The 12754-nt window shown below is 43.8% G+C and overlaps 1 pseudogene across 1 annotated transcript; it reads right to left on the bottom strand.

Moving 5' to 3' along the window:
* Positions 1-3090: 3090 nt before the first annotated feature.
* On the bottom strand, positions 3091-9159 carry LOC125508906 (uncharacterized; annotated as a pseudogene). The gene is made up of 12 exons (XR_015618405.1): positions 9114-9159; positions 8918-8971; positions 7961-8131; positions 7716-7856; positions 7363-7502; positions 7159-7245; positions 6933-7064; positions 5730-5881; positions 4895-4996; positions 3852-4019; positions 3684-3763; positions 3091-3479 (listed from the first exon to the last, which is right to left on the bottom strand). The product of XR_015618405.1 is annotated as an uncharacterized LOC125508906 (transcript).
* Positions 9160-12754: the final 3595 nt, after the last annotated feature.

Here is a 12754-nt window from a genome sequence, read left to right as displayed (position 1 = left end):
GAGATTCGCTAAAAACTGGGCGGATGAGGGACGTATTGAACGAGAGGGAGGCGGCCAGCAACTGGGGTGTGAAGTCCTGCGGCCAGCAACTGGGGTGTCAAGTCCTGCGGCCATCCCTTCTCTCCTCTATTTTTTTTATAGGCATGGGGGAGGAGGCTTGGCCCATCCTCCCAGCCTCTAGGGGCTGCACACCAAAGGGGGAGGAAATCTCCTCCTTCCTTTCCCACTGATTGTGATCCCTCCTTTTTAGGAATCTTGATCTTATCCCTTTGGGATTTGATCCCATTCCTTTTACGGGGGATTTTGGTGCGCATGGACCAGAGGTGTGGCGCCTTGGTCCACCACCCACATCCATGTTGGTTCCACGCATGTGGGTCCTACTCTAGAACCTTCTAGAACCTTCTTGATACAATACCGAAAAATCCTGAAATATTTTGATAACCTCGAAAATACCTTCCATATATGTTTTCTTTGTCTATGGACCATTCCGAAGCTCCTCATGATGTCCGGGATCCCATCTGAGACTCCGAATAAAAATTCGATAACACCATCTTATTATCTCATCAAACCCTAGTGGCACCGAACATTAAGTGTGTGACCCTACGGGTTCGAAATATGTGGACATGATCAAGACTCCTCGCCAATCAGTAACCAATAAAGGGACCATGGATGCCCATGATGCTTCCCACATATTCGACAAAGATATTTCATTGGTTGAACCACGTTGTCAAGGATTTCGATAACCCCGTATACAATTCCTTTTGTCTGCCGATATGTTACTTGCCCGATATTGATCGTCGGTCTCATCATACCTATTTCAATCTCGTTACCAGCAAGGTTTCTTTACTCGTTCCGTAATACAATATCCCCGTGACCAAACCCATTAGTCATATGCTTGCAAGCTACGTACTTCGGATGTTGTATTCCCGAGAGGGCCCAGAGATATCTCTCCATCACATGGAGTGATAAATCCCCGTATTGATCCATGCAACCCAGCGAGTACCTTCCGAGATACCTGAAGAGAACCTTTATGATCACCTAGTTACGAAGTGACAATTGATGCCCACAAAGCATTTTTTCCGCACTAGGGAGTGACATGATCTCATGCTCTATGGAACAGATACTTGACATTAAGAAAGTTGTAGCAATTTAAACTTAGTGACACGATCAGATGCTAGGCTTGTGATTGGGTCTGTCTATCACATCATTTCCTAATGATATGACCTCGTTATTAAATGACAACTCATGTCTATGGCTAGGAAACCTTAACAATCTTTAATCAATGAGCTAGTCTAGTGGAGGCTTACTAGGGACACAGTATTTGTTTGTGTATCCACACATGTATTTGAGTTTTCGATTAATACAATTATAGAATGAAGAATAAACACTTATCAAGAACAAGGAAATATGATAATAACAACTTCATTATTGCCTCAAGGGCATATTACGAATAATCTCCCACTTGCACTAGAATCAATAATCTAGTTTACATTGTTACAAATCTAACACCCATTGAGTTTTGGTGTTGATCATGTTTTGCTTGTGGAAAAGATTTAGTCAACGGGTCTGCAACATTCAGAACCGTATGAACTTTGGAAATCTTTATGTCACCGTCCTTGATGTAGTCACGGATGGAGTTAAAGAAACGTTTGATATGCTTGGTTTTCTTGTGAGACCGTGGCTCCTTGGCAATGGCTATGACACCAGTGTTGTCACAATAGATAGCCATGGGATCCAATGCACTAGGAACCACACCTGGTTTGGATATGAACTCCTTCATCCAGAACACCGTCAGCCGTGCCACCTGGCACTTGTTTGCCGAGTGCCGTAGCAGAGGATCTTGGCATACATCACATAAACCGAGTGTTTTTTTTGCCAAGCACATTGTAGCAGAGACTCGGCAACTACCGGCGTGCGTCGTGTCCTGTTGTCTGCCGAGAGCCACACTCGGCTTACATGGCCTTTACCGTGATCCCGTGGTCTAGTACTCGGCAAACAGCAATGTACTCGGTAACGACGATTTTCCCAGTAGTGATAGAAAACATATGGACATATGAAACATCAATAAATACAATATGAGAATATATTGTATAATTAGTGATGATCTAAAAGGGAAAAAATTACTTCAGCTACTTTTTTGGACGACTAGAAAATTTACTCAGCTTCATAAAACTGGTCATTAACAGTAATGTTGCAGAAAAAAAAGTCCTAAACTGCACATGTTGAGAGCTTAAAGTGTCTTTGATAGGGCACAGATCAGTGTCATGTGTTTAACCCCTAGACATTTAAGCCAGTGCTTGCATTACACGACTTGTAGGCATTATATGCTTGACGATCCTCCAAATTTATTTGGAATTTCTCCATTTCTGTAGAAGGCATGTAGAATAGGGTCTCAAGGATTTGAACCAATTTGAATTAGTAATTATGCTCAAACTCTAATTCTTTCGCCATTTTACATACATGAACAAGGAAGCCGTTATTGTGTTTCAATGAGGTATTGGCGTTGTACACATCATCTACATGTATGATTTCTCAGCGGAATTTGCAAGGTACTCCCTCCCTTCCTAAATATAAGTCTTTTTAGAGATTTCATTGCGGACTACATACGGAGAAAAATTAGTGAGTCTACATTCTAAAATATGTCTATATACATCCGTATGTAATTCATAGTGGAATCTCTAAAAAGACATATTTCAGAACGGAGGGAGTACCTGGCATGGATGCATCCAATGCAATTCCAGCCTATGTACAGTATTCTTTTTCATCTACCGTAGTCACTAGCTGCTACTCCCTCCGTTCCATATTACTTGTCGCTGATTTAGTACAACTTTGTACTAAATCAACGACAAGTAATATGGGACGGAGGGAGTACTTCTCTAGCCAATTGATCTTGAGATGTACAATTATTCAGAAACTTTGCAATCCAGATGATGTTTATAAATGTATTATTACTGAAACTATCAATATGTAGAGGAGTGCATGCTTATTCGCAGAAGCAATGAGCCAGCAACCATGTTGAATAGAATCTTCCTCATGTAACTGAGAATGACTTAATGGCCCTAAAATGCTGGAAGATGCAAATGAAAGGGTGGTACTATTTCAGTTTCTCTGTTCTCAACTAAAGTATGAAAACTTGGAAGGTATTCAAAATTCATAAGGAAACATCGTACAGATCGGGCATTTGTGCTAGATTCAGTAAAACTTCTAATGTAATTAACTCAAGTGGTAAATCCCCATCCACATTTCAGCACTTCGCTTCCTGCCTGATTCAGCTCTTTTGTACACAAGTAAGCAAGTCTTACAGCACCTCTGCCTTCTACTCGCATAAGTACCATCACATTCAGTTTGAGCAACTACTCTAATGCAAGCCAAAAGAACTTTTGCCTGACAAAGCATAAAGCACAATCTCTACTCTCATGCTAACCACCATGCTTCACTTGTCAGCTTCACCAGGAGCTTTCATTAATTCCCTGGCAGAGTTAAACCAAAATGGAACAAATTTCAGCTATATGGAACAATAGCACCAAAAATTGAAATGGAAATGTTAGTCTCCAGTTTGGTGTACTTGAATTGTAGGTATAATTGAATTCGACATGCTGGTACAGCGTGCGACTGCTGGTCGTTAGTATGGAAGTACATATCATTCATGCTTCAAAAGATACAAGTACAAGACAGTAGATTACCGTAGCTCTCTCTCCACCTCTATGTTTCCAGGATCTAATTTCTGAGCGTCCAGGAGAGCATCACAAGCTTGTTTATACTCCTAGACGTAGAGCACATCAAAGGCACATGAGCGACTGCATAGATTGTAGAGTAGGGAAACACGATGGCAAGCTAGACGTGTAACTCACTTTGAGAAGCATGTGAGCTGCAGCCTGACGGTAGCAAGCTTTTGCCCAGTTAGGTCGCAGCATTCTGCAGCTGAGAGCGTCTGACAGAGCACCTTCACCATCGTCCAACATCAGTTTACAAAGACTCCTGTTTGCGTACAATGTTGCACTCGGTGCGGCATCTATTGCCTATGGTCGGTCAAACAAAACAGGTTATGTGATTATCTTCTCATGATGACAGGTAGGGGTGGAAACGGATCGGATGCGGATCGGATAGTGCTCTTACCACTTCCATTTTCATATTCTCAAAACGAATACGAATCCGAATACGGATGTTCTCGGATGCGGATGCGGCTCGGATATTATTCGAATACGGATACGTATCGGATATTTTCTTGATTCGGAACGGATACGAATTATATCAACATGTTGCTTAAGTAAATTAGTCAATAGCTATGTAACCTAAAATAATCAACTTGTGACATACAATAAGTCAATGATAAATAGGTTTATGAATAAATACTCTTTCAATGCATAATAATTTATAAGTTTAATCATATAAAGAGTAAAATTTGACCACTTATTTGGCTTTTATTTTGAATAATTGGAATATTGGGCCTAGAATTTTAAAAAATACCACCCATAATCTTATTCGGATACGGATATATCCACTTCCATATCCATATTTGTGTCAAAATCTCCTACCATATTTTATTTTGTATTTGTTTAATAAATTTGGATACGGACAATTTCCATTTCCATTTTGATTCGGATGCGGATGTTTCGGATACGAATAGGCATTTTCTCGAATACGAATATCGGATATTTCGGATTATCCGCTACCACTTTCCACCCCTAATGACAGGTTAGGAAGATTAGTCCGGCAAAATAATATTAATCCAACAGAAATACATCATAATGGCAAACTAACAGATAATAAACGGGAAACTAGAGAACAATGTTAGAAACCTTGTTAGCAAACAAATAATGTTCTGCAATCGGTCCCTAGAAAAATGTCACCTTCTAAACCACCATTGTCCATAGATAAGGTTTAAGGGGCTTACCAGATCATATGATTTTGATGCGAACTTATAGTCCTTCAGCCTGAATGCATGATCTGCCTGTGACTTGAATATAGCTTTTGCTCGCTCAAGGTGTCTCTGATCCTGAATGATAGAACAATGCAAAAAAATAGGAATGAAGCGTCATTTCAAAGATATTCCAATTAAAACAGAAACTTAACAACTCTGTTACACACTCGCCGTAGCTTCGTATCTGATATGCTTATTATGCTGCAATGCAAAGTGCACATTGAGGTAATTTCTCAAGTATAGCTGTATAGCACAGCAAAAGGCAGCAGTTACTCACACAACAAGAATTTGATCACAAGTATAGCTGTATAGCACATTGTCTATATTTGTATATTTCAGTTCACAACTTCACATCGACAGTATATATGCTTGTAAAGTACTCCTGTATCCTGAAGACTACGCATGACGAGAAGTTTACAGCAGTTCATGAATCGATACTGAACAACCAAGTTACTTTTTTTGAACCATTGAACAGCCAAGAACTAATAAGGGGTCCAAATCTGGTCCTTCCAAAATTATGATTGGTAGTTTGTTCTAAGAGCTTTAACTACTTCAATTTAATGGTTTTGATGAGGTGATGCTCTGAAGAAAAACCATAAAAAGGTCATGACTATCATTTTAAGTGTGATCTTATGCATATATAGTAAGTCCAGGTCATAAAAGTTGACAGACAAATTCAGGACTGGCGAGCAAAAAATATGACCAGCCATTCAAGTAGTGCCTCCTCCCATAATATAAGATGTTATTACAACCAATATATGAGGGAGTAAAATTTATCCACGGGGCGCAACAGCAACAAATAACATACCAGTGGCTTTGCACTTTCAAATTTTTCATATGAGATGATTCATCTATACTCCAGTTTGGGATAGATGGAATTGGGGAAGTCAAAGGAAACAGCATTTCAACTTGTTCCATACAGTCACGTCTAGCAGCATGCTCTATTGGTAACCTACCAAACTGGGCAACAAAAGGAAAAATGTCAACTCTTTTGAAATTAACTACATAACTAAAGGACCCTTTAGAATGCAGTAAAAGAATATGAAAATTATGAAAAGATATAACCCATATAATCAACTACAATGCCATGGGAGAGAACCAGGGTTTACATAATGTTGGTACCAAATGTTTCAACCAGGATTTATCCCAGCAAGCATTTCTAAATTCTAGTAGCAATTTAAACAGTCAATATACTCCGACAACATACCAAAAGGCCATCCTTCAGCAAGGGATTAAAAACAGGCATTTCAGCAAGAATTGAAATTGAGAAGCAACAATAATTTTTAGTGGCATGCCCTTTAGGAGTCACCATGAATTATATAGATAAAAACAACAAGGACAAATAGCTATACATGAATTTTAAAATTAGCCCATAATTATTGAAAGCACAAATTTAATTTGACACTTTAGAGTAATTGAAAAAGTACCAACCGCTGGGATGAAGAAAACAACATAAAGTAAGCTAAGAGAAGTCAAGTCATTTTAGTGATTGCTGATGAGTACATTTGGAAAATGCGGCTACCCTGAAGCCTGAATGTTGCATTATGAGATCTCGCTATCTCATCAACTGTTAAGTTAAGCACCGGCCTCATATTAAATAGAGAAACACTGACATAGCTTGGCTATATGTGGGCTCAATACAAGGACATCCGACATATTCAAAAACATTTCAGACTAACGATATACATATATACAGGATTGCACAGAACAGAGCATGCTCCAGAACTCAAAATTTGCTACTACATTCCAAAATATTTTCTAGTTTTCTCCTAAGTCAAACTTCTTTTAGTCAACAACGTCAATATGCATTTGTTGATATAAACCGTTAAAATTATAGCTCACACGCCTACCTATTGCCTGCACATAGATAAATGCAAACTTCTCATCACATAGTCAAAGACTAAAAGCACCATGAATTCATTGCTAAAGCTAAACTATCCTCCTTAAGAGTTGAGTAATACTTTCACCATAAGTTTTAGTACAATAGATCAAGAAAATAAGGAAAACATACACCATCAGGAATATTAGGATCCGCTCCTGCCTTTAACAGAAATTGCATAAAGTTGGTGTAGTCTTTGCGCCCTGCAGTGAACACTAACGGAGTCATCAGAAGTGAGGTCATCCGATTGACATCAGCACCACCCTGTGAAAAGGATTGTGGAATAAAAAATTTCATGGTTCCATCTCGGTGTAGAATCAGAACATAACAATGGAAATATAGACAATAGAATACTGGCCTTAATCAGCAGCTTCATGCACTTCAATGAACGGCATAAAAGAGCACCCATCAACGCAGAACCCAAACTGGTGACACTGGTGTTAGCCTGAAAGAAAAACATGAGAATTTCTCTATGGTCCAAGAGTAATAATTATCATCAAATACAAAGGAACAAAATCTAGAAAACGAAAAATGAAAATAAGAAATGGTAAGGGTTATATACATCTGCATGGTGTTCCAACAAAATTTTCACTATTTTATCTTGTTCATTGGTAGCAGCTAGATGGAGTGGTGTACCATAGCCATATTGTATGTCAACAGGTACTCCTTTGGAAAGTAGGAACTCAGTAACCTTACAGCTTCCTGCCATGAATAAAATAATTCCATAAGTCATGTGGCTCCACATCTGAGTGTACAGCAGTGAATTAACTGCTAGTAAAGTGACCACCATGGCATAAAACATAGATGGGACAATTTTATCCAACTTTGACTAATTATATTTCAGAAAAGAGACTACAATATTATTGGAGTGCCCTAGACAGCGAAAATTGCATGAGTGAGGAGCCAGGGAGCTACCTACGGTTGCTGCATGATGGAGAACAGTGCGTCCTTTACCATCTGCTTTAGTTAGGTCACCGCCACAATCAAGCAAATACTTCACAGTTGAAACATCGTCGGACTGAACAGATGTCATAAAGGGTGTCACGCCTGCAAATTCTGCAACCAAAAAGCACAACAACACAATTGAGACAACCCATGGTGCCAAACATAGACATGACAGATGCCAATTTCCATAAAAGGGAAAAGGGTTAGATAAAGACCTCCAACTCCAGGAGCAGGAGCATTCACATCTCCTCCCAGTTCCTCCACCAAGTACTTGCAAACTTCAATATGCCCTCTGACGGTTGCGAGGTGCAGCACACCAAGGCCACCCTTGTTGGAAAAAGAGAAGACCGCCCTCGCCCTTGGGTCAGGAAGACTCTTTACAGCACCTTTCACCCAAAGCAAACACCCAAGCATATCAATATATTAATGAAGCAAATTGCCAAATTATAACTTGCTAGACAACCAAAAGAAAAGGATCCCAAATGTGTTGCATAGATGGACAAGAACCCCACTAAGTCAAGCAAGGATGCAAACCATGAGCATTAAGGGAATGAACTAAAATTTGTGATATTGGAAATTTAGCTCACTCACTTGAGTGAACTAAAGAGGGGTTGGAGGGTACCCTAAAGGTTTCATATCTGCATCGAGTCTTGGACACACAGTGAATCAATCGGTGCATAGACTTGACAAAAAAAAACAGTGCTCTGATCATAAAGGCATAACATGTGCCCCGTGGAAGGACTTGCGTCAACCAGATTCCTAATAAACAGTACACAAGACCACAATCGCACAATTTGCTTTTCGTAGTTCGGAGAATAATTACTGTATGCACCAAATTTTACACTTAATTGTCTGCAGTACGAAAGCTGACCCCAAAATTAACAGCATACTACTCCACAGTCCACACAAGTCAAATGCAGGAGGAAAATTAACGAGGGACCATTCCTAGTGTCAAATCAAACAGGACCCGAATTGGTGTGGCTAACGGAACAGCGGTGGCAATTGCACCATCTCATCCTGTAACGACATACCTAATCTAGCCGTCGGAAATTCGATCACCGCGAGCAGCCAGAAGCAAAACCCTAGCCCAACCCAACAAATTATGGCCAAGCGAGGCGGGGGGAGGCCCGGGGGCATGGGGATGGGGCGGAGGAAGAGGAGGAGAGGCCAACCTCTGAGACGCCGGAGGTCGCCGTAGAAGGCCGCTCGCAGGGCCGCGTCCTGAGCTGCACACACAAATTGAGCGCGCGGGACAAATCGCCCGTAATTAGAGAGAGAGAGAGAGAGAGAGAGAGAGAGAGAGAGAGAGAGAGAGAGACACGGAGAGAGTCGAAGAGGGAGAGGGAGAGGAGGGGAGACTCGCCGTACCCGTGCCGTCGCCGGAGCTGCCGGCGTAGACGAACGGCGGAGCCATGGCCGCCTCGCTCTCGTCGGCAGTGGCAGGGAGGCTTCCAGAAGAAGGCTTCGCAGTTGCAAGCGTCTGCTGGGGAGTGGAAGGGAGAGGGGAATAGGTTGTGTGTTCGGGACATCTGGATGTTTGGTTACCTGTATCGTTTTCTGCATTCCTTGCATGCACGATTCAGTACCAGTTCCAGACGATTCTCACGAATCAAGTATGAAGAATCAATAAGCTGAAAAGAACTCGATTTGCTTCTTCAAAATCATCCGAGAATCGTCATAATCAGTAGTGCAATCCAAAAACGCCTCCCAGCCATGATAATTAAGACAATACCCCTATTTCAACTAGTATTTATAGGAAGAATGTCACCGAGCAAAACGAACAACTCCTCTCGTCTCGACCTGTTCCTCGTGCTTTGTCCATCCGCTCGCTCGCTCCGCTAGATGCCAGCCCCACAATTCACCGACCCAATTCCGCCAATCCAAGGCATGAGCCACGCCAGCCCTGCGAGACGCTCCCGCCCCAGCCATCGCGGGATGCCGCCCATGCTCCCCCTCCATCCACTAGTCTTTGGTCAGCGTCGGCCTTCACTTAAATCCGCAAGGCGCACCGCTGCCCTCCACTTCATGCCGATGCCCCATCCCTCCCCCCTACTCCTCCCTGGTCGTGCAGTCGTCCTTCTCCTCCGCCCCCGTGAGGTCTGCTTCATCCCATTCTCTGTTCCTATGAGCAACCGAGCATCACCAGCCGAACCGCACACACTGCATCTCCAGCAAATGTTGAGCTCTTCGACAGTGTGTGCCAGTGCTATGTTGTTGTTCATATGCGTCAGATGTGTGTGTCCAGTGGTGTGGTGTTGCAGATGAATGTACATGATCATCGTTGCTTGCTTGATGGATGGATGAATGGTGCATATGTAGTTTTTTCACTAGATGATTTGTTGATTTCAATGGTCAATATATGGATGTATTTCCTGCAAAATAAAATATTGATGTATGATGCTGTTAGTTGCTAGATGATTTGCTACTGAAAATGAGACTAGTCATTTTATTTGTAGTTGAGACTCTTTTTTTGCGGGAAAGGAACTTCTCATTCATTAGTCATTATGTTTACATTGAGAAATGACAATGCTAGCTATTTTCATAGGGGAGTTTCGAAGCCAACAGGCTGTGCGCTGTTGCAAGCGCCCCATACAACCAAGGGTGTGCATCGCTACATTCGCATGTCTGATGATTTTAGCTAGATTAATGTTCCTTTCATGAGCCAGAATCCTTCTGATCTCATTGACCTGGTTCGCATACCTCGAGCACTCAACATCTTTAGACTGCACCATCTTCAACAACTCAGCGCAGTCTGTCTCCACAACCAACGACAAATTGGACCAGTGAAGCGCAAGTCAAAGCCCTTCGTCCATGGCCGCCATCTCTTCTTCTAGAGGATCACCACAATTAAAGAGCACCCGTCTCGCAGCGAAGATGACCGCTCCTTCATGATCCCGCAGGATCATCCCAGCCCCGGCTGTACCATGCTCTTTCAAGAAAGCACCATCTATATTCAACTTAGCCTAATTCACACCAGGGGTCTTCCATTGCGACGTCATTGTTGTTTCATGTGTGTTCTTTGATGTGCTTCCCAGGTAATCGATCACTTGCTTACCCTTCGTAACGTCCGCTTCAGGATGTTGTCGTATTGCAAGTGGGGAAGTGATATAACTCGAGAGGAAACCACGCGAGGCCTCAATCGGGATCAGGGGTTTATGATGTGTGACCTCATTTCTTGCATACCAAATCCTCCACATGATCATCAATGAAGCAAGCTTCTGCACTTCCGGCAATTTATCAAGCAGGCGGAACATCCACTCTGGCTCAACAGCACGCAGGTCAGGAGTGCTCGGTAACACCCAGTGCTCTCACATAGCCTCCCAGAGCGGCACTGCATGAGGGCAGATGACAAGGGCGTGGTGTGCCAAGCAAAGACACGAACTTTGGCCGGCGCGTCGTTCTTCCATATCAGGTTCCAAACTGACCGTCGTCCGTCCGGCTGGCCGCTCGAGGCGTCGATATCCCGTTTAGCCATATGTTCCTGCAGACCAAGGTAGTAGGCACTACGTACTGAAAAGCAACCACGCTTGTCTGGGTGCCATGCAAGGACATCAGAGTCTAACCTGCTCGAGGCCTTGATCTAAAGGATACAATCAATATCTGGTTGATGGAAGTACTGCTTGAGCAGATTAAGGTTCCATGTACCATTCAGGTTGAGCAATTCAGAGACCCACCTTAGACGGCAACGATGCTGTGGGGTGATTGGCCGTCGAGACTGATCACGAGGGAGCCAAGGGTCACGCCAAATGCGAACCTGCGAGCCATTACCAATACGCCATATGATCCCCTTTTTTATTTGGTGCACGCTGTGGTTTATTTGGTGCACGCTGGACCGGCGCACGGTTGTTGCTCAAGCCGCGACTGCGGCCCCTCCCGTGGTTGTACGCGGACCTAGTTTACGGGAGCGTCGGCTGAGGAATGGAAGCAAGAGGGGAATCAGCAATATACCTGGCCATGGGCAGCCCGGCCCGGTCGGCCCGACCCGACCCAGCCCGAAAAAGCCCGACCCGGCCCGGCCCGACCTTGTCCATGGGCCGGGCTCGGGCCTAGGTTTTGAGCCCGAAGCCCGGGCCGGGCCCAGGCCCGTCGATTTCGTCATTTAAGGAAGAGGCCCGGCCCGTGGCCCGACGGGCTTTTAGTGTGATGGGCCGGGCTCGGGCCCGATTTTTAGGCCCGAGGGCCGGGCCAGGCTGGGCTTGGGCCTGGGTTTTTTGCGCCGGGCTTTGGTTGGCCCGGCCCGAGGAATGGCCAGGTATAATCAGCAATGCTACATCTACAGGGGTTTTACAGGAGTTTTACGGGCTAGGCTGGGGTGGGGTGTGTTGATTGGTTGTTAAGATGAAGCGGGCCTCACCCTGAGAATCAATGGGGAGAGATTAGTGAGGAGAGAAGGTTTGTGCGTTAATTCTTGTATAAAAGTTTCCCGTACGTCTAGCATTTTTGGAGGGGAATATGTTGTGTGTTTGATCTTTGATGTTACCGGGGGCGTGTTTGGTTAGGTATATCTTTTTTTTCATCTTTACACGTGTGACTCAGTTGGATCTGATTGAGCAGATCCAGGGATAAAAATCCATTTTGTGCACATTGTTTGATTGCCTGTATCCTCCCTAGCTTGGTTGAGGTTGCGGGAGCACTGTCCATTCTTGGGCGTATGCGGACCTGTTGGAGCGTCCTCTGAGGAGACGGAGGGAAGGGCACCCTATTCACGGTACCGGGTTTGCAGATTTCCCCACCATGGTCAAAGCTTTCCATGTCACCGGTTGCAGCTGGTGTTTGTCGTAGCTTTCACGGATGCCGGCTGCAGCTTTCGAGCCTTTAGCCACAGTCGTCGCCTCGCCAGTTACAGCTTCTGCAGGTGTCTGTCGTAGCTTTTGCATACGTCGGATCTTGCTTCTGCCATCAATGGTTGTAGCACGGGGGCATCGTCTCTGTCGCAGCTCTCGGCCTTTGCGTGGTTGCAGCTCCCCTCGTCTCCGGATGTAGCATCCACCGTTAGCACTTGTAGCATG

Source organism: Triticum urartu, chromosome 1A (assembly GCF_056163025.1).
Source record: "Triticum urartu cultivar PI428250 chromosome 1A, HENAU_Tu73, whole genome shotgun sequence".
NCBI lineage: Eukaryota > Viridiplantae > Streptophyta > Magnoliopsida > Poales > Poaceae > Triticum > Triticum urartu.
The sequence above is the reverse complement of the archived record's forward strand: the minus strand, read 5'-3'. Positions and strand labels throughout refer to the sequence as shown.